Source organism: Castor canadensis, chromosome 5 (genome assembly GCF_047511655.1).
Source record: "Castor canadensis chromosome 5, mCasCan1.hap1v2, whole genome shotgun sequence".
Classification (NCBI taxonomy): domain Eukaryota; kingdom Metazoa; phylum Chordata; class Mammalia; order Rodentia; family Castoridae; genus Castor; species Castor canadensis.
In genome coordinates, this window is record NC_133390.1 from 20610061 (window position 1) to 20633551 (window position 23491).

The following is a 23491-nucleotide window of genomic DNA, read 5'->3' on the forward strand; positions in this document are numbered from 1 at the left end:
GATATAAAATCAACATAGAAAAATCATTAGCATTTCTATACACTAATAATGAACCAACTGAGAAAGAATATATGAAAAGATTACCATTTACAATAGCCTCAAAAAAAATCAAATACCTAGGTGCAAACTTAACAAAGGATTTGAATGATCTCTACAATGAAAACTATAAACTTCTGAAGAAAAAGATTGAGGAAGACTGTAGAAAGTGGAGAGATTTCCCATGCTCACGAATTGGTAGAATCAACATAGTAAAAATGTCTGTACTCCCAAAAGTAATCTACATGTTTTATGCAATTCCCATCAAAATCCTAATGACACTGATCAAAGAGATTGAAAAATCTACCACTAAATTTTTCTGGAAACACAAGAGGCCACAAATACCCAAGGCAATACTCAGTAAAAAGAACAACACTGGAGAGTTTACAATACTTGACTTCAAACTATATTACAAAGCAATAGCAATAAAAACAGCATGTTACTGGCACAAAAACAGACATGAAGACCAGTGGAACAGAATAGAGGACCTGGATATGAAGCCACACAACTATAAACAACTTATCTTTGACAAAAGCACTAAAAATATAAGATGGAGAAAAGACAGCCTCTTCAACAAAAACTGCTGGGAAAACTGGTTAGCAGTCTGCAAAAAACTGAAATTAGATCCATGTATATCACCCTATGCCAATATTAACTCACAATGGATCAAGGATCTTAATATCAAACACCAAATTCTAAAGTTGGTACAGGAAAGAGTAGGAAACACTTTGGAACTAATAGGTATAGGCAAAGACTTTCTCAATGGAACCCCAGCAGCTCAGCAACTAAGAGATAGCATAGATAAATGGGACTTCATAAAACTAAAAAACTCTGCTCAACAAAAGAAATGATCTCTAAACTGAAGAGACCACCCACAGAGTGGGAGAAAATATTTGCCAGCTACACATCAGACAAAGGACTGGTAACCAGAATATACAGGGAACTCAAAAAACTAATTTCTCCCAAAATTAATGTACCAATAAAGAAATGGGTAAGTGAACTAAGCAGAATACTCTCAAAAGAAGAAATTCAAATGGCCAAAAAACACATGAGAAAATGCTCACCATCCCTAGCAATAAAGGAAATGCAAATCAAAACCCACACTAAGATTCCACCTCACCCCTGTTAGAATAGCCATCATCAGCAACACCAGGAACAACAGGTGTTGGTGAGGATGCGGGGAAAAAAGGAACCCTCTTACACTGCTGGTGGGAATGTAAACTAGTACAACCACTCTGGAAAAAAATTTGGAGGCTTCTTAAAAATCTAAACATTGATCTACCATATGATCCAGCAATACCACTCTTGGGGATATACCCAAAAGAATGTGACACAGGTTACTCCAGAGGCACCTGCACACCCATGTTTATTGCAGCACTATTCACAATAGCCAAGTTATGGAAACAGTCAAGATGCCCCACCACCGATGAATGGATGAAGAAAATGTGGTATCTATTCACAATGGAATTTTATGCAGCCATGAAGAAGAACGAAATGTTATCATTCACAAGTAAATTGATGGAACTGGAGAACATAATTCTGAGTGAAGTTAGCCTGGCCCAAAAGACCAAAAATCATATGTTCTCCCTCATATGGAAACATTACATCAAGGGTAAACACAACAAGGGGATTGGACTTCAATCACATGATAAAGCGAGAGCACATTTGGGAGGTATGAGGATAGGTAAGACACCCAAAAAACTAGATAGCATTTGTTGCCCTCAATACAAAGAAACTAATGCAGATACTTTAAAGCAACAAAGGCCAATAGGAGAAGGGAACTAGGGACTAGAGAAAAGGTTAGTTTGAGAAGAATTAATTTAGAAGTTAACACACATGCACAGGAAAGCAATGCAAGTCAACTCCCTGTATAGCTATCCTTATCTCAACTAGCAAAAACACTTTGTCCTTTCTATTACTGCTTATACTCTGTCTTCAATAAAATTAGAGATAAGGGCAAAATAGTTTCTGCCTGGTAGGTAGGGGGCAGGGGGGAAAAGAAGGGGCTGTGGGTAAGGGAGGGGGGAGGGGAAAGGGGGGAGAAATGACCCAAACCTTGTATGCACATATAAATAAAAGAAAAAAAAGAAGAAGAATATCATTTTGGGCTGGAGATGTTATTCAGTTTTAGGGCACTTGGTTAGAATGCATGAAAGGATGGATTTGATCCCCAGCACTAAAAAGAAAAGAGAAAAAAATGAAAGGCAGAGAGAAAGTAAAGAGGAAGAAAGGAAATAAGGAAGGAAGGAGGGAGAGAAGAAGGGAGAGAGGGAAGGAGGGAGGAAAGGAAGAAAGGAGGGACTGAAGGAAGGAGGGGAAAACAGAAGGAGGGAAGGAGGGAAGGAAAGCAGAAGGGAGGGAAGGAAAGAGGGAAGAATGGAAGGAAGGAGGAAGGAAACAAAAAAGAGAAAGAAAGATACAGACATCATATCCACATCTACTGCTCACTCTTAGCTCTATGCTCTGATTATTAACAATGTCATAGACTAATGGCAAGAGACAAAATTTTAACAAATGTACTTAAAAATCAAATTGGCTTTTAAGAGTGATTCCAGCATCTCATTCTCTAAAGTAGAATGACTGCTCTAATGAATAAAGCAAAGAAGTAGTCTTCACTTGCAGAAAATAGCAAAGAAAGCATAAATAAAGAAGGAAAATCCTTTTAGTCATTTCAAAGTTACTTTCTCTAGAAAGCTAAAACAGATTTCTTTATCATGCTGGTACAGACTTAAGTAAATCGGGCACCTCATGACTATTTTTTTGGATCTACTATGTTTTGAAAAATTGGGCCCTTTCAAAATTCATTCCCTTTTGTGTACCAAACTCCATTTATTCCATTTTGTTTTGGTCTGCTCTATTTGATAGTTTGTTTGGGATCACGTAAATAATTACTCTTTGTCTGTTAAGCTATTTTATTTTTCTTACAAGATATTGTCTTATGATTCCATGAATTGATGCAGTACAGATTATTTTATGCATATTAAGATTTTTATATTCAAGATTTTTAGTTCAAATTTTGGAAATATTTGAGACTTGGGAGATTTCAAAAGGAAGAAAATTTAAGAAAATAAAAACTCACTGTTTGCAGGTCATAATGCCAATAGTTGGGTTTATTTAGCAATTAGAAATATTGAGACAACATGGTAAAGATGAAAATCTATTCCCAAACTAGAAGTATCTCCTGAAAGTTAGAAGAGAGATAAGGCAATTGTGTTACTACTAAATGAAAATTAAACCAGTGTGTGATGGTCATTCCAGGCAATTTGGTTAGTGGTTGAAAAGACATTGAGAAATTTTACCATTTGCATAGCAAAAAAGAAACAACGCTTGCATGAATTCTCTAATGACTGGTTCTCAAGTACTGTTCCTGACTGCATCATTTGTCACTCACAGGACTGCCAAAACTCAGTTCATGGTTTGGGTAAGCAATTTTGCTTGTCAATTGACTTTGTTCAAACAAAAAGGTAAACATATTTTTTAACGTATTAATAAGGTCTGCCAAGTTACAGGAAGTTTACAAATTTTATGGAGTATTGCAAATTGAAGGAGATCTCCCCCACAGAAATTGTGCTCCTACCCTCCCATTACCACTGAAGAATAGGGCTGATTTCTTCCTTCATGATTACATTTTTAAGAGATAGTCTAAGGTCCTTCAGAAAGATATTGTTAGGCCAGAAAACTAGCCTGGTTTTAAATAAACAGGAGCTAGTGGCTCACAACTATAATCCTAGCTACTAGGAAGGCTGAGATTAATAAGATCACAGTTTGAAGCTAGCCTGGACAAGTATTTCATGGACCCCATCTCCTAAACAGCCAGTGAAAAATGAACAGGAGGCGTGACTCAAGCTTGCTTTGCAAGCATGAAGCCCTGATATTATCACAAGCAGTTTCATCAAAATATGCCACTAAGTGGGAAGATTTTTTAATATTTACATTATTTTTCAATCTCTAAAAGTTATATAAAAAAAGACATATTTTTTACAATGTAAAATTCTACAATCCTAAAGTTGTATGTGAGGCCAATTTTGAGAGGAATGTATTAGGAATTAATATATATGAGGGTTCTATTTTGTTCCTAGAGGTTGAAGTAAAAGATAAAAAAAGATAATAAAATTTCACTTAGCATCTTATAATTTCTTTTAACATTCAGAATATCATTTAACAATGAAAACACACTTGATATGCAAATTCAAACAAGTTCCTTAATATTCTATGCATTTTCCAAATATTAAAAATGCTATGAATAGTGCTGTGTTAAACTTGGGTATTCAAGTATCCATACAGTAAGCTGGTTTTGATTCATTCGGGTATTATATGGCTGTATGTCCACATCATAGGAGAGTTCTATGTTTAATTTTTTAAGGATCAGCCACTGAGTTCCATAGTGATTGCACTTATTTACATTATCACCTACAGTGTATGAGAGTTCATTCCCCCAGTCCTATGCATTCTCAACAGCCTTTGTTGTTAGTTGTTCTCTTGATGATAGCATTCTAAAAGAGGTGAGATTCAATCTCAGTGTAATTTGATTTCCATTTCAAGGCTTTGATTAAGGATGTTGAACATGTTTTCATGTGTTTACTGGCTATTTGTAACTCATCATTTGAAAAATGTTACATTCTATTGCCTATTTATTGTTTGCATTATTTGTTCTTTTGCTTTTTAAGTTTTTTGACTTATTTGTATATTATGAATATTAAACCTGTTGATTTCCTTTCATTCTGTATGCTGGATCTTCATTCTGTTGATTGTTTCTTTTGCTGCACAGATCCTGTTTTATTTTTTAAACCACCCATTTGTTAATTCTCACTTTTATTTCCTGAGCTATTGGTGTCTTATTCAGAATATCCTTGTCTATATTGATAATTTGAAGGGATGTATTTTTATCTACTTTAATAACTTCAAAGTTTTCTCTTACATTAACTGAGACTTGTTGAAACTTTTCAATTGAATCACATTGAGCACAATAGAGTATACACATATATTATAAGCCAAATATTAACATTATTTTTGAAACTTTATACATAAACAACTCAAACTGAAGCAGAAAAGTAGGGAAGTGATGATTTCTAGATTTGGCAAATCACTTAATGTTTAAACACAAGTAGGCAGTAGCTAAATAGCTACATCTTTCTATATTTCTTCAAACATTGCTGTATATATTATTGCTCAAAAAACCTGGATGATAACATTATCACTCAATAATCAGTCAGCTCCTATATTTATGTTGGGGTTCTTTCTATAAATGATAGGGTGCTACATTATATTTCTATTCTCTCTTAATTCTCATACTATTGGGGAAGCTAAGCTTATAAATCTACTAAAATGTTACCAATTCACCTACTAATAATTGCCCAGATTGCTGACCTAGTATTTATCAGGAAATAAGCAACTGAAGGAGGAATCTTTGTACAAAATTCAATCCCAATTAAGCATGGACAGAGATCTCACAGGAACCAGCAAAGGCATCCTGAGAATGTGGAAAATATCAATCCAAATGTAGAGCAGTCAGGACCTGGTGGTATGTGAGGATCCCCAGAGAGAAGAAGTAGACTGCTACAGATACGTCCACTCCTATTCAATGAAATGCGGTTTTTTAATTGTGATTATGTGTTTGAAATATTGTAAAACTGTGTTTCAATTTTAGTTGAACAGTGGTTAAAAGCTTAGCTCTTCTGTAGAAACTTGAATTCATGCAAAGAATTGTCATTGAAAATAACAGTAAAGGTGTTAAACAAAAAAATACGCTAAAACTGAGGGCAGTCATCTTATCACATAGTTATTCTAAAGCAGAATTTCTAACATCACTAAGTTACAAATGTCTGGTGAATGTTACTTTGATATACATCTCAGCATACTGATTGTACTTGTTCAAGCCATTTCCACTCAGTGTCCACATTAGTCTTATGTCCATTCTCTTTTATCAGAATTTTCATTCTCTAATTCATCATATAAAATGCTGCTTCTTTAAAAATTAAGCATTTTTCACATGATAACGCACAACAATTTAGGTTATGATTATATAATATATCTTTTTTAAAATATAAAAACATTTTCATGGTACTTCTAATTCAGGAAATGTCAAGTTCATTCTACCATTAAAATTAAGACAATTGATAGTTTTCTGTATTCTAATTACATGTCATTATTTCACACATTATAACAGGGTAGCCTAATAGACCATTGTTCTTGCTCTCTAATTACTATCTGGATTCAAAAGTTATCATTAGTTATCATAAAAACATATTATCTATGTTGTTACTTGTTTTCTAGTAATTCATGTTCAGCAATCCAATACAACAGTTTTGCAAGAGTTCCAATTATAACCTTTTTCTAAAGTGTTCAACATAACCATAAATTAGAATAAAGTAAGAATATAGTAAGGCTTTAATTAATTATAAAAATAACATTAAGTAATTGCTTTAAATATTTTCTAAAAGAAAATTATTGTATATATTCTTCATCTCATAGAATTTCATGGTCATGGCTATCTATAAATGTCATGGGAATGAGGAACTGAATAAATCAGCTTTCTCAGAAAGACCTTCTTTTTAGGTATACTTTCAGTCTGTTGCTGGATTCTAATGTTTTCCTGAAAGGGGTCAGCCCTTACTACTACATCAGTGTTACTAAAGTATGTATGTCTGTCCTTAACAGGCATTACAAAACACCTGCTTCTAATTTCTTGCAGTGAGAAATTCGTTGGCCATATAATTTAACCTTTCCTTACCATGTAAAAATACTAAGAAATTTGTAATGCTCCAAATACCCGTTTGTAAAGTATCTGATGTAATAATAAAATGTTCATAAAGGGTTTCTCAGAGAACACATAATCCATCCATTTATCTAAACATTCTAATTTTCATATTGAATTGTTTATAAGCATAAAGATGGGTATATCATCTGTACTAAAAGCTTGTCTGATTTTACCATGTTTTTATTTTACAACTATCAACATAAAGAATATGTAACTGACTGAATGTTTGTGTCCATCCAATATTCCTATTTTGAAACTGTAACTAAAATATAACTATATCAAGAAGTGAAGCCTTTTAGATCATGAGATTAGAGTCCTCATTAAATGGGATTAGATTTCTTAAGAAAGGGACCCCAATAACTCTGTTGCCTTCTTTCTTCCATATGCAGACAAAGGAAAAAAATAACAATCCGTAACCCACAGAGAGCTCTCGCCAGAGTTTGATTATACTGGTGCTCTGATATCAAATTTCTAGCCTCAAAAACTATGCTGAAAAGTCTTTCTGTTGTATGGAAGTCACAGTCCATGCTTTTACAGCAACCCAAATGACTGACGCAGCATAATTATACAGTATATTTTTATAACATCAGAACATTTTTCTTCTCATTTGTAGAGATGAATTTTTACTGCTTCCATTTGCTTCATATAACTATTATTTTTTATATTATAATAATTATTATTATTGCTGAGGACTGAACCCAGGGCTCTGAGTATGCTAGACAAATTCTCTACCATTCTACTAAACCCTGACTGCTCCATTAGCTATTTTTTCAACAAAATTGCATGTGTTAGAATTTATTTTTCTCAATTCTCAGTCACAGAAAGCATGTTTTTCTTTAAAAAGAAAATTCTTTATGCTTAATGTTCCTTTTTCCTTCTATACCCCTGAATATTTTAATTAATCATGTGTCCATTGTGAGTTTGTCTATTAGAAACAAAATTTTGGTACTTCTTTAGCAATGTAAGCATATGTATACAAATCCTCCCTCAAATTCATAATTTTCCTGCCATTTCTCACTATGAATCTGATGTTCTTATTTTCAAAATGGAAATTGTGTCATTACTACAAAATTTCTTTTAGATTCAGAAGTACTTTGAGAAATGACAAGCCTAGTGAAACAATATATACAATTTCTATCCAGGTAGAATGCTGGCTCTACAAGGATGAGCTGAATAATGTCCAGATACAGCCACTGTCTCCCAACACCTGCAAGATATTTGAGTCTTGGTGATATTCTGTGTTGTACTAACTCACAAATAATGCCTCCATTCATACCATAATTTCTGTATTGTCCTAGCCAAGCTACTGCAGAATCTCATTAGGCTTCAAGGTTCTTGCAGTTCTGCAGAAATCAAGACTAAATCAACTGCAACATGTATAACTACATTTCTTGGTCAATACTCAACATAGATGTTTCTTGGATCATCAGCCTTGTGGTTTATTCTTATCTTTCTAGTAGTTCTTTAAATGTCTTTTCTCCTGATGGTGTTTCTTCTTCATTTCCCTATGCTGTCTAAAACTGGTGCATTGGACTTTGAATCTACTATTCCAGTGTCAATAATGTATTCCACACACTCACTTTTTGGTTTGAATGTTTCTTCTAACTTTTTTTCTCAATAGAACCTCCTTTTCTTTCATGTCCCAAATACTTGTCCTTGGAATGTAGGATTAATCTGTTCCTTATTGCCAAACCATTTCTTCTCCATCATCCAGTAAAATCCATCATTCTTTGAAGAGTTTTGATATCTTGATACATTCTTTACTACATAATCTTCTTTCATGGATATTATCTATATTTACCTAAGGTCTTCCTACCTACAGATTTCCACTCCAACTCACCAGGGTGACTTTACATGCTTAATAAGAAAGATACTGTTCACTCTAAATAACATCAACTATTCCATTTTTGCCAGCCCATCCTGTTGCCATGCTGGATCATTGGGAACTAAAATATCCTTGACGTTGCTATCTTAAAATTTCAAATATCTACTCACAGCCTTTTATCATCTCAGGCCATTATCTTTCCTTATGTAACTGAAATTCATGGAACATTATTTAGTTGCTCTTTTCAGTTCTTATAACTCCCTTACCCTTCCATCATTTTGTAATTTCCAAAGGAATGCCTATTCATGTATAAAATATCTTTATGTAAATCCTCTATAATGTCCTTCATACAATAAAATCAAATAGATACCACTATAACATACATTTCTCATCATTGATGACAACTATTTAAAATTTTCAAATGAAGTAATAATTAGAATATAAAATGGTTTAACTCCAGTATAGTCTTTCATTTCAATCTATTAAAAATGTGGAAATGTTTTATATATATATAGATATATATACATATATGTAAGAGCATATATATATATTTGAGTATTTATTTATACATATTTCCCTAAATCTGGAGAAAATGGTCCTTATTTACTCTTCAAGATTTGCTAAATTTTATAGTAGGAAGGTGAGAATATTTACTAAATGATACTAATTTTTGCATGGAAATATTTTATTTTATAATTTTATAGTGTCAGCCAACCTAGAGAAGGATCATCTTCCAAACTTACATGTTGCTTGGCAAGACTTACTTCCTGACAATATGCTATGCTTAGAGTCCCTACAGCTAGGTGCCCCTCCCCCTCCCCACTTTTCCTAGCTGTCAAGCTGTTGGACAGGTGTAACCTTCAGTTCTTACTACATGGGCCTCTCCTCCAAGACCATTTGCTTCCTCAAGACATGCAAAACAAAAATGCAATAGACTGAGTCTGTTAGCATTATAGAAGATACCCTGTCATGAAGTGCACTAACAGAAGTAAAAGTACATGTTTTTCATGTTCCATTGGTTAAAACAATTCAAATGTGCTTCTTATATTCAAAAGGAGAAAGAGGTTTATAAAAAAGAATGGATACCATGCCTGACAGATAATTCCAGAGGACTAGAGCATCTTATTGAAGTCTGTCTGCCAGACTTACTTGTGTGCATTCATTTTTTAATTGATTATTCATTTATTCATATGTGCATACATTGTTTGGGCCATCTCTCCTCCTTGTCCCTGTCCCCTCCCTCTCTTCCTACCCCCTTGCTTCCAGGCAGAATCTGTTCTACCCTCTTCTCCAATTTTCTTGAAGAGAATACATAAGCAATAATAAGAAAGACATAGCACTTTTGCTAGTTAAGATAAGAATAACTACACAGAGAAATTCCTAGCATTGTTTCCATGCACATGTGTATTACAACCCAAATTGATTCATCTCCAAGGGACCTCTTCAGTACTTCTTGGTCACCTTTCTGTAGTAGCTTCTGTCAGTTTAAGATTACTTTATTCATTTCTTTACAGTGGGGACATCAAACACTTTCAAGTTTTGGGTTTCCTACCTTTCCTTATTCCTCCTTTATATATTCTCCCCTTAGTGTGTGACCCATGTCCAATAATATTACTGCATTTGTTTTGGGTCAAAAGTCCACATTTGAGGGAGAACATAAGATTTTTGGCCTTTTGAGCCAGCCTAATGTCGCTTAAGCTCATGTTCACCATTTCCATCCATTTACTTGCAAATGACAAAATTTCATTCTTCTTTATGGCTGACTAAAATTCCATTGTGTAAAAATATCATATTTTCTTAATCCTTTCTCAGTAGTGGGGCATCTTGGCTGTTTCCATGACTTGGTTATTGTGAATAGTCCTGCAATAAACATAGGTGTGCAGGTCCCTTTGGAAAAACCTGAGTCGCATTCCTTTAACAAAAAAAGAGTGCTTCTTGAGCAAATTCAAATGTTCAATCAACAAATATAAATTGAAGTGCAAATATATTTTTATATGTCTTAAGATTTCCTTGAAAAATCATTTCAAATTAAATGACTATTATATGCCATTACAGATTGTATTTGAATATAGCTTATTTTGGAGAAAAAGTGGTAGAATGCAGAACAGATTTTCCTGGGATGTGATGATGTGCTGGTTTTACAAAATTAATAAATAATAAGGCAGATAAGTTTAGTGCAACTCTGAGGGTTATTAAGGGATAAATTTACTGCACTGAGCATCCTGTTTTAAAAGAACATACAGCATGTAATTTACTCAAAACTCCCACTTACTTTATGTGACATTGAAGCCTTTTTTTTGGCTATCACATTAAATTTTAATTTATTTTAGATTCAGGACATCAGCTATGCCACTAAGTTCCTATATTGCGGTTTAAAATTCTTAGTCTGACTTATCTAAGTATTAGTAAGAAGTTAGAAGAACATTAAGAGAATATAAGAAATAGACAAGTATACCTCTTAATATTGTTTGTGAAAAGCTCTGGATAGAATGCTGTTTGACCTTCTTAAGTGAGCAGCTTGCTTTCAACACCCACAACTGCTGTACATACATGATCACTTGGCTGTCAGTACTCATAACCATCTGTTAGGATGGCAACATGCCTGCTTTAAGTGGTGTTCCAGTTTAGAGTGCAGGTGCCAACTAAATAGATTGGCAGCCTGAAATTCTGAAAACGCTTCCTCTTGTTCTGCAAGAAACGATGCCACATTAACGCCCACATGGCTTCTTACCGAAACACCACCTGTTCATTATTTTTAGGCCAAAAATATCCACAGAACAGCCCAGTAGTGAGCAGTTGACGAAACAACACTGAGCACCAATGGGATATTTCAAAATTCTGTAGTATTTTTGCATATTTTCTGTCCTGCTTTTAAAAAGTGATCTTCATATTGAAAAAGCTCAAAAATGTTGCTATGAAATGTGTATATCCAAAAACCATTTTAAGAAAAAATGATTCCCATTGTATAAGGTTCTCAATATAACAGTACCTTATAATATTTAATATCTTTATTTTGTCCTGTTGACAACAAATACCCAGCTGCTCAATTCTGCATAAAATCACTGGAATTAAGATGATTTCTTTGCTCACATGGAGTTGTTCATGTATATGTGCGTGTGAGTGTGTGTACACATTTTTTGCTACAGTCAAAAAGGAATAAAATACATGAGAAAATATTGTATTATATTACAATGATTTTTTTCATTAGTAGATTTGTGAAGGAGAGAATACACATCTAAAATAATCTTCAGTGAATGTTCTCTTCCACTATACAGAATATTTGAAGCTAATGTAATAACGGGCTGGTTTGTTCTAAGATAAAAGTCCTGGATTTAGCAAAGTTGAAGTACAAAACAAAATTTCCCTCTACAGCTGTTTAATATATTCTCTAAAAATTTTCCAAATTTGCCCTTTTATGTAACTAATGACCTCACACTTTAGTTGAGTAAAATTATTAATCAAAGTAAACGCACTGTTCATTCTATCATTAAATCTACAAATATGTCTTAATCTCTACATTCTTTTTCCCATAAAAGGCCACACCAGTACTTTGCTCCTGTCTCCTCCTTAGGATCTGTTTTCCCTTAATTATCCCTTCTGTCTATGTACATCCAACTCTGTTTTCTAGCTCAATCTTCCAGAATGGATGCTCTCTCCCCAGGAGCAATTAAAACTGCCATGACCATGTATCCAGATCCTGTTTATAAGTTTACTACTCTCAAAATATACAGTCATGGAAGATGGTATCACTTGATAACTCCACTGTCCCAACTTAGTACGTACATTTGAACAAAACTAATTTATTGGAATTCTCTAGTCCTCCAAGTGCTTAAGTTATTTTTTTTCTCATTATACTATGTCTCCCACAGTATTCTACACAGTTGAACACTCCTACTTTTTAAAAATCTCTGGAATTAAGACAAAAAATTCTTATTTTCAAATGCTCAAATCTCAAGTTTGCAGTAGTCACATATTCATGGCTACCCAGAGAAATTAGTAGTCAATTCCCTAGTTTGTCTTTATTCTCCCAACAGATGTCCTCTGAGCTCCATGTAAGCCTATTTGTTTGAGATGATACAATGCCCAGTTTTCTAATAGAAGTCTGGGGCCTTTGCCTAGGCAGTTGATGTTTCTGAAGGACTAGGCTTGGGGAGAGATACTTTCTGCAATGCACTTGTGCTTCTTCCTCACTCTGCTGATTCATTCATACTCATTTTTCACCTATCAGATATCTATTCTACCACTCACAGTTCGTTTTATCATTTCCTTTGATTCTAATAATCTTTGTGTGTCTTCCACTGAGAATAAGCTTAGTTGTCCTGTTTGACTTGTTCCTTTTCAAACATTTGTAATGTGGCACATAATGGAGCACAATGAATAGTTTCTGAACAAATCTAATATACTTTCATTCCCAACTCCTTCTCGTGCACACATGAATTACAGGTAAGACAAGATTATTTCATATAAAAAAAGTAAATCATTATCTCAACTACTTTAGTATCATTGCTTGATATTTTTAGTAAAAATTGCTACACTTTACTAGTATATTATCACATTCAGAATTTTCTTATCTTCAGTTTTAAAATATTTCAAAGATTTCATTGTCAAGACAATTCTGATTTTAAAAGATAAGTATATTTTATGAATCAAGTTTTACTTACAATTCTTCTTGCAAAATGGCTGTTGTTCTAATTATCAGAAATGATAAGTGGAATAGATATTTTATTAATTACTTTAATGCTCAAATTTGGCAAAGAAGCAGTTATTTGATTTAGTTTTAAGCCATGTAAGTGAAATGCACTTACTGTATGCCTGATTTAAAATGTGTGGTTTTTTCATGAAAATAAATTAGTGGCCATTTTCATAGTATCACTGATAAAATGTTTCCTATGAATCATGAGTAGCTTCAAATACAGTCAAAATTAGTACAACTAAAATGTTGCAGATTAACATGTGAAATCTCAGCTTCTACTTGAAATATAAGTTTAATAGATGAAGGAATTTCTTTAAAATGTAATCGGAACTAGGTATGATCATTTATGTCTATAAATCCAGTACTCAGGAGGTTGAGACAGGAGGAGCTCAAATTTAAGACCAGCCTGGATTAAGTAAATCAGAAATAAATAAATGAATAAATATATGAGATAATGTAACTTCACATATTTTGTAAATATTCAGGATATTACAGAAATAAATCAAAATGATGCATTTACCAAAATGTATTGAATTGATCATTCAAAATAAATGTATTTTATTACATGTGCATATAATAACCAAATGAAGTTACTTGTAAAAGTTATGTGCATGTCACTAAATACCAATGTGAAGTATGCAAAATTTTAGGCAGTAAATTTCATAAATATGAACCAGTTATAGATAAACATTTGTGATTTATGTGATATTTTTCTAATTTACCAAATTCAATATATGCATACTATACTTCACATGTAACTGAAGGCATCTTTTAAGCCAAAATTTTTAAATATACTTTCATTGTTTTATAAAATATTTTTCTTTGTTCAAATTTCATAGGTCACACAAGTATAGCAGAACTTAAGATAATTTATTTCCAGGATATTTTTTGTTTGTGCTCATTTAACACTATTCTCAAAATTGATTAATTCTGCTATCTGGTATAATCAAATGCTTATAATCTTTCTAATCAAATGCTTATTAAAATATTTAGCATCAGGCTTTCTGAAATAGAATTATAAAGAAAATACATGTGTGAAAGTTAATGGAAGGACATGCAGGCTATTTAAAGTTGCCCTTTTAGGAATAGTGTATGCTGAATGGGGCTACATGAGTCTGACACAAGATTTACTTTCTTCAAAACCTATGTGCCAAAGAACAAAATTCAACTGCACATAACTCAGTATATTGCTGCTGCCAAATGTAAACCAAAAAGTTTATGAGTAAGGTTTCACAGGAATGGTGCCCAGATTTTAAATACTATTACAGAATGACAGAATGATAGCTAAGATGTGAAATCAGACTTTTCAAGAAAATAAGTGATTATTGAATTTGTTTGTTTTTTTTTTAATTTCCTGTCGAACTTTTTTTTTCCCTTTGTGTCATGCTGGAGGGGGTACATTATGGCAGTTACAAAACTCTTACAATGTATCAAGTATGTCATACTTGAATTCACCCCCTCCACTGCACTCCTTTGATGTCCCCCCTCCCCAGATTCCTGGAACAGTTTCAGCAGGCATCATTATTGCTTTTACACATATGTGTACGTATTTTTTGCAATATATTCACCATCCTACCTCCTCTCCCCGTCACCTCCCCCTTCCCAGTGGTGCCAACTACCCCCTAGGCAGAACCTGTTCTGCCCCCCTGTTTTCTGATTTTTTGTAGAGGAAAAAAGAAATAAGAAAATATGACATTTTTGCTTATTTGAGATAAAGGTACTATACAGGAAGTTTCCTGTCACAGATATTGTAGTTCAATGAGTGCATGTAAAAATTATTTAAAATGAAAGAATATGGCAAACTATTATATAATTTATTATTACTTCTTCTATACTTAATTATCAATATGTGTAAGAAATAGTTTTTATAGACTTTACTTAAAGTTTGAAATAAATTCCTCTTGCTTCAGATTCCACTGTGGTATTCAGTTTTACATCCTCTGACCAGTGGTTTATAGGAAGAAGGATGCTTTTTCTGGTTCTCTATCAGGTCATATATCCTGTGAGTCTTGGATTTTTCTTCTGTATTGCACTGCATTATGATGACATGTTTATCAAAGTTCCCAGGCACAGAAGTGGCTATTTCTGTAAAAATTCACAGACATAGATTAACTTGCCAAGGTCACATGGCAAGTTACTGACAGAGTCAGGATTAAAACTCCCAGAGTTCCTGACCAGTAGGAGCAATTTCATTGCCATATTCTTGTAGAGTTGTAGCCTGAATCTGAAAGATAATTTATATTTGAGTTCACACACTTAGAACCAATGTGTCCTTGGTCTACTTTAAAACAGAGGAAAGAGTATCTTATAAATTTAAAACAACCATGTTTTTAAATGAGTTAAAATAGTAAAATATTGCATTACTAAATAGTTAATTTTAGCAATTCTAACTTAAACCTTATGAATTACCATATGAAAATGTCTAGATTTACATAAACATATCATTATGTATTCTTTATTTTATAGCATAATTATATTTATGATAATTATAACTACGTTATGTATGATAAACAAAAAGCAACATTAACTTTAACTATTAAAATAGAGATGTAGTTACATTGGTTCAGACTACATAAATATGGACAACAAAAAGAATGTTAATTTGTCAGTTATTGATATGTATGTCACACTATAGGCTATAACAATTTAGCTGAATAATGAAATGACCTGTATTCAGAAATAGGCTTTATTCCACAGGCATTAGATATTTCAAATATGAAAGAGAAATAATTGGATATTTTCAGCAGCATTGCAAATGAGCCATCAAGACTAAATTTTAGGACTACGGAAAAAAAAAAACAGTTGAGGACATTATTGAAATTATCCTGGTGGGGATTGGTGAAGATAAAGAATTTCCAATACAAGCAATTAGAAGCCTTGGTTTAGCTGAAATATTTTAAACACAAGGTAATGTACACTTGCAATTGAAAAAATAAGAATGTGGAAGGAGAGAAATGATGAAACAATGATATCTATGCTTTTGGCTTGAATGCTTTGGAAAATGGTTGCATGAATGAGCCAAGCTGATGTCTTACTGAAAAGTGAAGAAAAAGAAACAACAAATATATTTACAAGAGAAGGCAATATTCTTAGTTATCAACATGCTGAATTGCAGTCTAGTGGGATTTTACACTGATTTTTGGCAGGGAACTTGGGACATAAATATATAGGTTTAGAATAAATTTTGAAGGTGAAAAAGGCCTCATCCATGTAGTGATTTTTAACTGAATATATAGTAATAGATGATGTAAAGAAGACATATACCATAACAGGAATGAACCTCAGGGAATGAACTTGATAACTGAGGGACGATAGCTTATCTAGGACTAACCAGGTGATGAATAAGAGACTGATTTGCTGGAAATTATAAACAAGCCAGTCTGTTCCCAAATACATGCAAATCAAATAATGTGTGAACCCACCACATTTGATCAATCATGGAGAACATGCTAAGGGATCTCACCTCTTAGGCATCATACAGGAATCATCAATCTTCTCTGGCAGTTAAACAAGGAGGAAGTGAAGAGAGAGGAAGGAATGTGAATGAGTGAAGAGGGGAAAGAAAGTGAGAGTAAAGAGGGGAAAGAAAGTGAGACAAAGGATTAGAATAAGGGCAAAAGCTAAAAGTATGTTCTTCAAGACAATCAATGTATCTAATGAAGGTAAAGTCCAAAAAAAAAAAATCTAAAAATAACCAAGAGAAAACACACTAAGAAAGCATATAGTACATTTTTCAAAACTAGAGCAGTATTCCTATATGTTTATTAGAACATCTTAAAATAAAAATAGTAATATTATAAAATACTTGTGCAGGGTGCTCAAAATGACAAACCTATACAGGTGGATATCAGACTTCAGGTTAGAGGACAGGGCAAGATTAACATAGGTAGAAGTAGGTTTGAAAATGAATCGAAGTATATACATACACCCACATGTGTAGTTAAATATCTATGTCAAAGTTTTGGTTTTATATTCTGCTAAGTTACATAAGGTATTTATTACCATTTAGGGGCAGCTTGGTGATGGTTACATGAAATTCCTTGTGACATTTTCTTGTATTTATTTTTATTATGGTTGTACTGGGGGTAAATTGAGACTAAAAAATTTTCACAATATATCACAGTTGAATTCACCCCCCATCATTCTAGTTTATCACCCCTCCCTCATTCCTGAAAAAGTTTCAACATGTCTCATTTTTCCATTTACACAGATGTATACATCATATTTCCATCATATTCATCCTCCCAGACCCTTTCCTTACATTCTCCCCCTCCAAGTGGTACCCATTCACCAGACAGGATGTGTTTTGCCTTTGTGTTCTCTTTTTTTTTGTTTATAAATGACATTTTTGCTTGTTTAAGATAGCTATATAGGGGATTTCATTTGATATTTCCATTATATATATATATATGTGTGTGTGTGTGTGTGTGTGTGTGTATGTGTTATAACCCAAATTGATTTATCCCTCTATTTTTCTCCTTTCTACCTTAGTCCCCTTCTTCTGGTGATTTAAATAGGTTAAACAAAAAGGGAAGGAACACTGCCCAACTCATTCTATGAATCCAGTATGACATTCCTTAAAAACTGGACAAGAACATATCAAAAGAAGAACTACAGGCCAATCTCCTTAATGAACATCTATGCAAAAATCCTCAGTAAAATAATGGCAAACCAAATCCAAAAACACATCAGAAAGATCATTCACCATGACCAAGTCAGCTTCAGCCCAGGGATGCAGGGATAGTTCAGTACATGCAAATCAATAAATGTAATACAGCATATTTGTAGAAGCAAAGACAAATACCACATGATCACCTCACTATAAAAAGCCTTCAATAAAATTCAACACTACTTAATGATAAAAGCTCTAAAAAAACTAGGAATAGAAAGAATGCACCTCAACATTATAAAGGCTATCCATGACAAACCTATAGCCAACATCATACTTAATGGGGAAAACCATAACTTCTAAACTCAGGAATGAAAGAAAGGTGCCCATTCTCCCCACTCTTATTCAATAGAGTCCTGGAATGCCTAGCAAGAGCAAAAAGGCAAGAAGAAGAAATAAAAAGAATAAAAATAGGTAAAGTAACAGTCAAAATATCCCTATTTTCAGATAACATGATCCTATATTTCAAAGGCCCAAAACACTCCACCCAAAAACATCTAGACACCATAAACAGCTTCAGCAATGTAGCAGGATGCAAAATTAACTTACAAAAATCAGTAGCCTTTCTATACACCAACAGTGAACAAATTGAGAAACAATACAGGAAAACAATTCTATTTACTATAGCCTCAAAAAAAAAATTAAATACCTAAGAGTAAACTTAATGAATGACATAAATGATCTCTTCAAGGAGAACTATAAAACACTGAAGAAAGATATCAAGTAAGACTACAGAAGATGGAAAGATCTCCCATGCTCATGATTTATAGAATCAACACAGTAAAAATGTCTATCTTACCAAAGCAATCTTACCCTAAAGTTTATTTGGAAACATGAAAGACCAGGAATAGCCAAGGCAATACTAAGAAAATAGAGCAACACTAGAGTCATCACAATACCTGACTCCAAACCATACTACAGAGCTATAAGAACAATAACAGCTTGGTATTGGCATGAAACAAATATGAAGACCAATGAAACTGAATAGAGGAACTGGATGTGAATCCACACAGCTATGCCCACCTTATTTTTGATAAAGTCTCCAAAAACATATGATGGAGAAAAGACAGCCTCTTCAACAAATGTTGCTGGGAAAAGTGGCTATCTGCCTGCAGAAAACTGAAACTAGATCCATGCCTGTCACCCTGTACTACTCTCAACTCAAAGTGGATTATAGCCCTTAATATCAGACAAAAATTTGCAGTTAGTACACAAAAAAGCAGCGGATAAATACCATGGAAACTATAGGTATAGGAATGACTTCCTTAGTAGAACTCCATCAGCCCACCAACTAAGAGAAAGAATGGACAACATGAAATTAAAAAGCTTCTGCACAACCAAAGATATGGTATCTAAATTGAAGAGACCACCCACAGAATGTGAGAAAATACTTCCTGGCTATAAATCAGACAAAAGACTGATAACCAAAATTTATAGAGAGCTCAAAAATCCAACCTCCCCCAAAATCAATGAACCAATAAAGAAGTGGGTAACTGAACTAAATAGAACCTTTTGTAAGGTAGAAAACCAATGTATACAAATGTAAGTAAATGTAAAAATGATAAAATGAGAAAACAAATCAAATAAACAAACCCAAAATTATATATTCAGTCATGTATAGGAAATACATCAACTTTATTCACCTTCTTAAATTCTTTCTTTTACCCTCCCTTCTCATTTGTGCCTGCCCTTAGTATAACCTGTTTTTCATATTGCTTGAATTTGTACTGTTTCTACATTCCAGCTATGAGAGAAAACACACTTCCTTTGGTTTTTTGAACATTGCTAATTTCATTTAAGATGTTATTCTTCAGTTTCATTCATTTACTTCCAAAGGACAAAATTTAATACTTTATGGATGAATAAAATTCCATTGTACATAAATACCACAATGTCTTAATCCATTTATCAATAATGGGGCATCTGTTGATGAGAATGTAATTATTTCCTACCTAAAGTATAAAGTGTATATTAAACGAATTTCAACATTGAGAGGGTCTATTTGGTACTCATAACAATGAATTTATAAAAGACCACACAGGAAGAGAAATCATCCTGAAATTTGAGGTCATCAAGAAGAAAACTATTAAAGATATCTAAATGAAAAAAAAATAAGTTACAAGAAAGGTTATTTCCCAACATTAAAACCAAATCACCAATAAAGCAACATCTTTCACTTTTCAATGAGAATAATTTCTAATATCACAATATTCAGTTCTGTAGCTGGAAAACTGAAATAAATGTTCAGTTATGGGAAAAGCTTTGGAAAAATTCTCAATCTCAAATCTAGAAAATTTTTCCATTTCCTATCCTATCTTATGAAATAAATGAACAATATCCTTTACTGATCATGGGAGAAAAATAATCAAATAAGCAAAGCATTTGAGGAAAACATGAACAGATAAAATAATTATGTATAGGAGACACGTTTTTTGTCCTTTTTAATTTTAAGATTTTCTGTATGATTACATGCATTTATGATATTGATACACATATTTTAAGGAATCTAGCCTACTTCTTTAACAGGGATTCCATACAATTGCCAGCATTTTAATAGTTGCTCAAAAAGAGCACCTTAATCAGCTAAAATTATTGCAAAAACATATAAAGTAAATAAAATTGGCTACAAAGTTATGAAAATGAACTAAATGTTTTAAAGTTTGATTAATTGGCTTTTGGAAGCTGACATGAGTCACGGCTAACATGTCAATACAGTAACCATAATAGAATTCATATTTATATTTTAGCTATCATAAAATAAATTATCTTAGAGTCAATAAGTATATTCATATATTTCACTACATTTGTAGTTTTTTTAGTGGTACTGTGATGTGAACTCAGGTCTTTGGTTTTGCAAGGCAGGTTCTCTACTACTTGAGAAACACCTCCAGATCCATATTTGTATGTTTAATCAATAGCTTAACTCTTAAAATAACACAATTCTCATGTTTTTCCATATGTATGGATATGTTATTACAATTGGAGAATTAAGAGAAAAATGTATTACTGGGAAAAATTAACATTTGAGAATACAGATTTTTGTTACATTCTTCAAGATATAACTAGATTTATGTCCATACACATATGAATTCCAGTGATATGGACTCATGTAATAAAAATGATTTACATAAATGGCAATTATTTTAATTGGCTTGAGTTATTAAAATCAAATGAACCAAAGTAATCTAAAAAGTCCAAGACACAGAGACTCAATTTCTGCAATTCTAGCTATGTGAGATTATAGAGTCTGAGGATTGCAGTTTGAGGCCAAAAGTTAGTGAAACCCATCTCAATCAATATGCTAGGTTTGATGATGCAGGCTTGTCAACCCAGCTACTCCAAAGCATAAACAGAAAGATTTTGTTCAGGCTTGCATGGGCAAACAATGTGAGATCTTATTTGAAAAATTACTAAAGCAAAATGGTTAAGGGTGTCGATCAATTGGTAGAGCACCTGGCCTGCCACGCAAGTATGAGAACTTGAGTTTGAACCTCAGTGCAACCCTGATTCCAAAAAAATCCTAAAATAAGGGAACTTTTATAATAAGAGAAGCTTTATAAAATAAAGTGTTCAAAAGTGATTTGGAAGGTACATATTTCAGATGGTTGGTTGTAGAGCATCCTTCAGCCTTCCCCACTCACAAGAAAACTAACATCATGCTGGAGGATGGTGGGAAGGCAGAGACGGGAAGAAGGAAGTTATTACCAAGAGCACACTGAGCTCCCAAGTAAAAATGACCTTTTGAAGAGTAAGTAAAGAAATAACCCAGATGAATCTAATTAGAATATTTGTCTAGGAAACATAATGGTCTTTTCTTATGTATTACATAAAAAGTCAAACTGAAATGAAATATTTTATTAAATATTTAAGAAATAACATATTTTATTTTGATCAAAAACTGTCAAAGTGAATTCAAATCAAAACACTATTTTAAAACCAAACACATATATGCACACATACTACATATTCCAATTATTTATTCCTTATGCCTCCTTTCCCACTGTACTTCACTGAAACAGTTTAGTTAAACTATGTATTTTTTTAAAACATTCTGTTTTTATTAAAAAGTGGAAAAAAAAGAAATGAAATAGCACCTGTATTCCTTAGTTCATATTTGTTTTGGGTTATTTGGGGATCAAATATTCTTAGTCTTCAGTAATAAATACAATGTAGAATCAAATCATTATTTTCTTTCAAAGTTTTGTTACAGTTGTGCAGTGAATATGAGTTCTCTGTTGAAGTTGATTGTGTCTTACTGAAATTCCCTAAACCAATGTTTTCTTTTGGTAAATGGTAATAATTTTCATTGTTTTCTTTCTAAATTACTTTACAAATAACCTATAGTTTTCTTTCTATAATGTATTTTGATTTCATCTGGAGACTTTTTTCTTGATATTCCAGTATGAAATTTCAATATGTAAAATCCATCAATTTTAATTAATAAAATTTAAAACTAGAAAAATTAAAAATAACAAAGATTGGCAAATAAAAAACTGATACATTAATTACATAATTATAATTAGACATGATTAACAACCTTTGCAATTATTTAAAATTAATTTTATTCACAATCCTAGTAATGAGACAATATTGTAAACAAAAATATCTTCACTATGGTTTGCAATACAATATGAAGGTCATGATGAGAGAGTATCAAAGAAAAACGTTCAGAACTACAAGTTAATAAACAAATCATATATATTTGAGCGATTAATTCCTTCAGTTACTATAACTCTTCATATTTTGTTTAATACATCAAAAAGTTGGAACCTCTGGGTTGCAGAAACTGAAGATTCACTGCTTCGTAAAAATAAAATATCATATTTTAAGAAAGTTGTTGAAAAAAAAGATGAGATCAAAATGATGGTAAAATACAAGATAGCAAATATTTTAACACTGATGAAGTCATTATGCTCTAAGGAAGGACAGCATGTTGAACAGAGTGACCTATTGCATAAAACTTTTGGCAACTTCCCATTGCATTAATATTCAGAGAATTTGTTTCTCATCAAAATAAAAAGAAATGTGTGGGTTTGATTTGAGGCACTTCTGTTACTTTAAATTAAGTACAGGGTTTCCGATAGACTTATAAGGAAAGTATCAACATAAGATATTACATGGTTCCTATGAAGAACATCTTTTTTGTTTTGTTTGTTTGTTTTGTGAGAGTCACTACATAGATTGGCCATGCCTGGAACTGGAGACTCCCTGCCTCAGCTTCCTGATCATTGGGGTAATGTCGTGCACTATCATACCCAGCTCCATAAGAAAACATCTTTCGTGATAAATTCTTGTGCACATTTTTGGTGTTTTTCTCATTAAGATAATTTTTGTCCTGAAATTTCTTCCACTTCAATGGTATTAACATCAACAAATAATTTCAAAATATTATTTCTGATCATAAAAATCAAACCATATTAGTTTCTAAACAACCTTCATATAGGACATATTCTGGAGATATGATGAGAATTGATTACAGCCTTCAGCACTTACTCATAGAGAAATACAGAA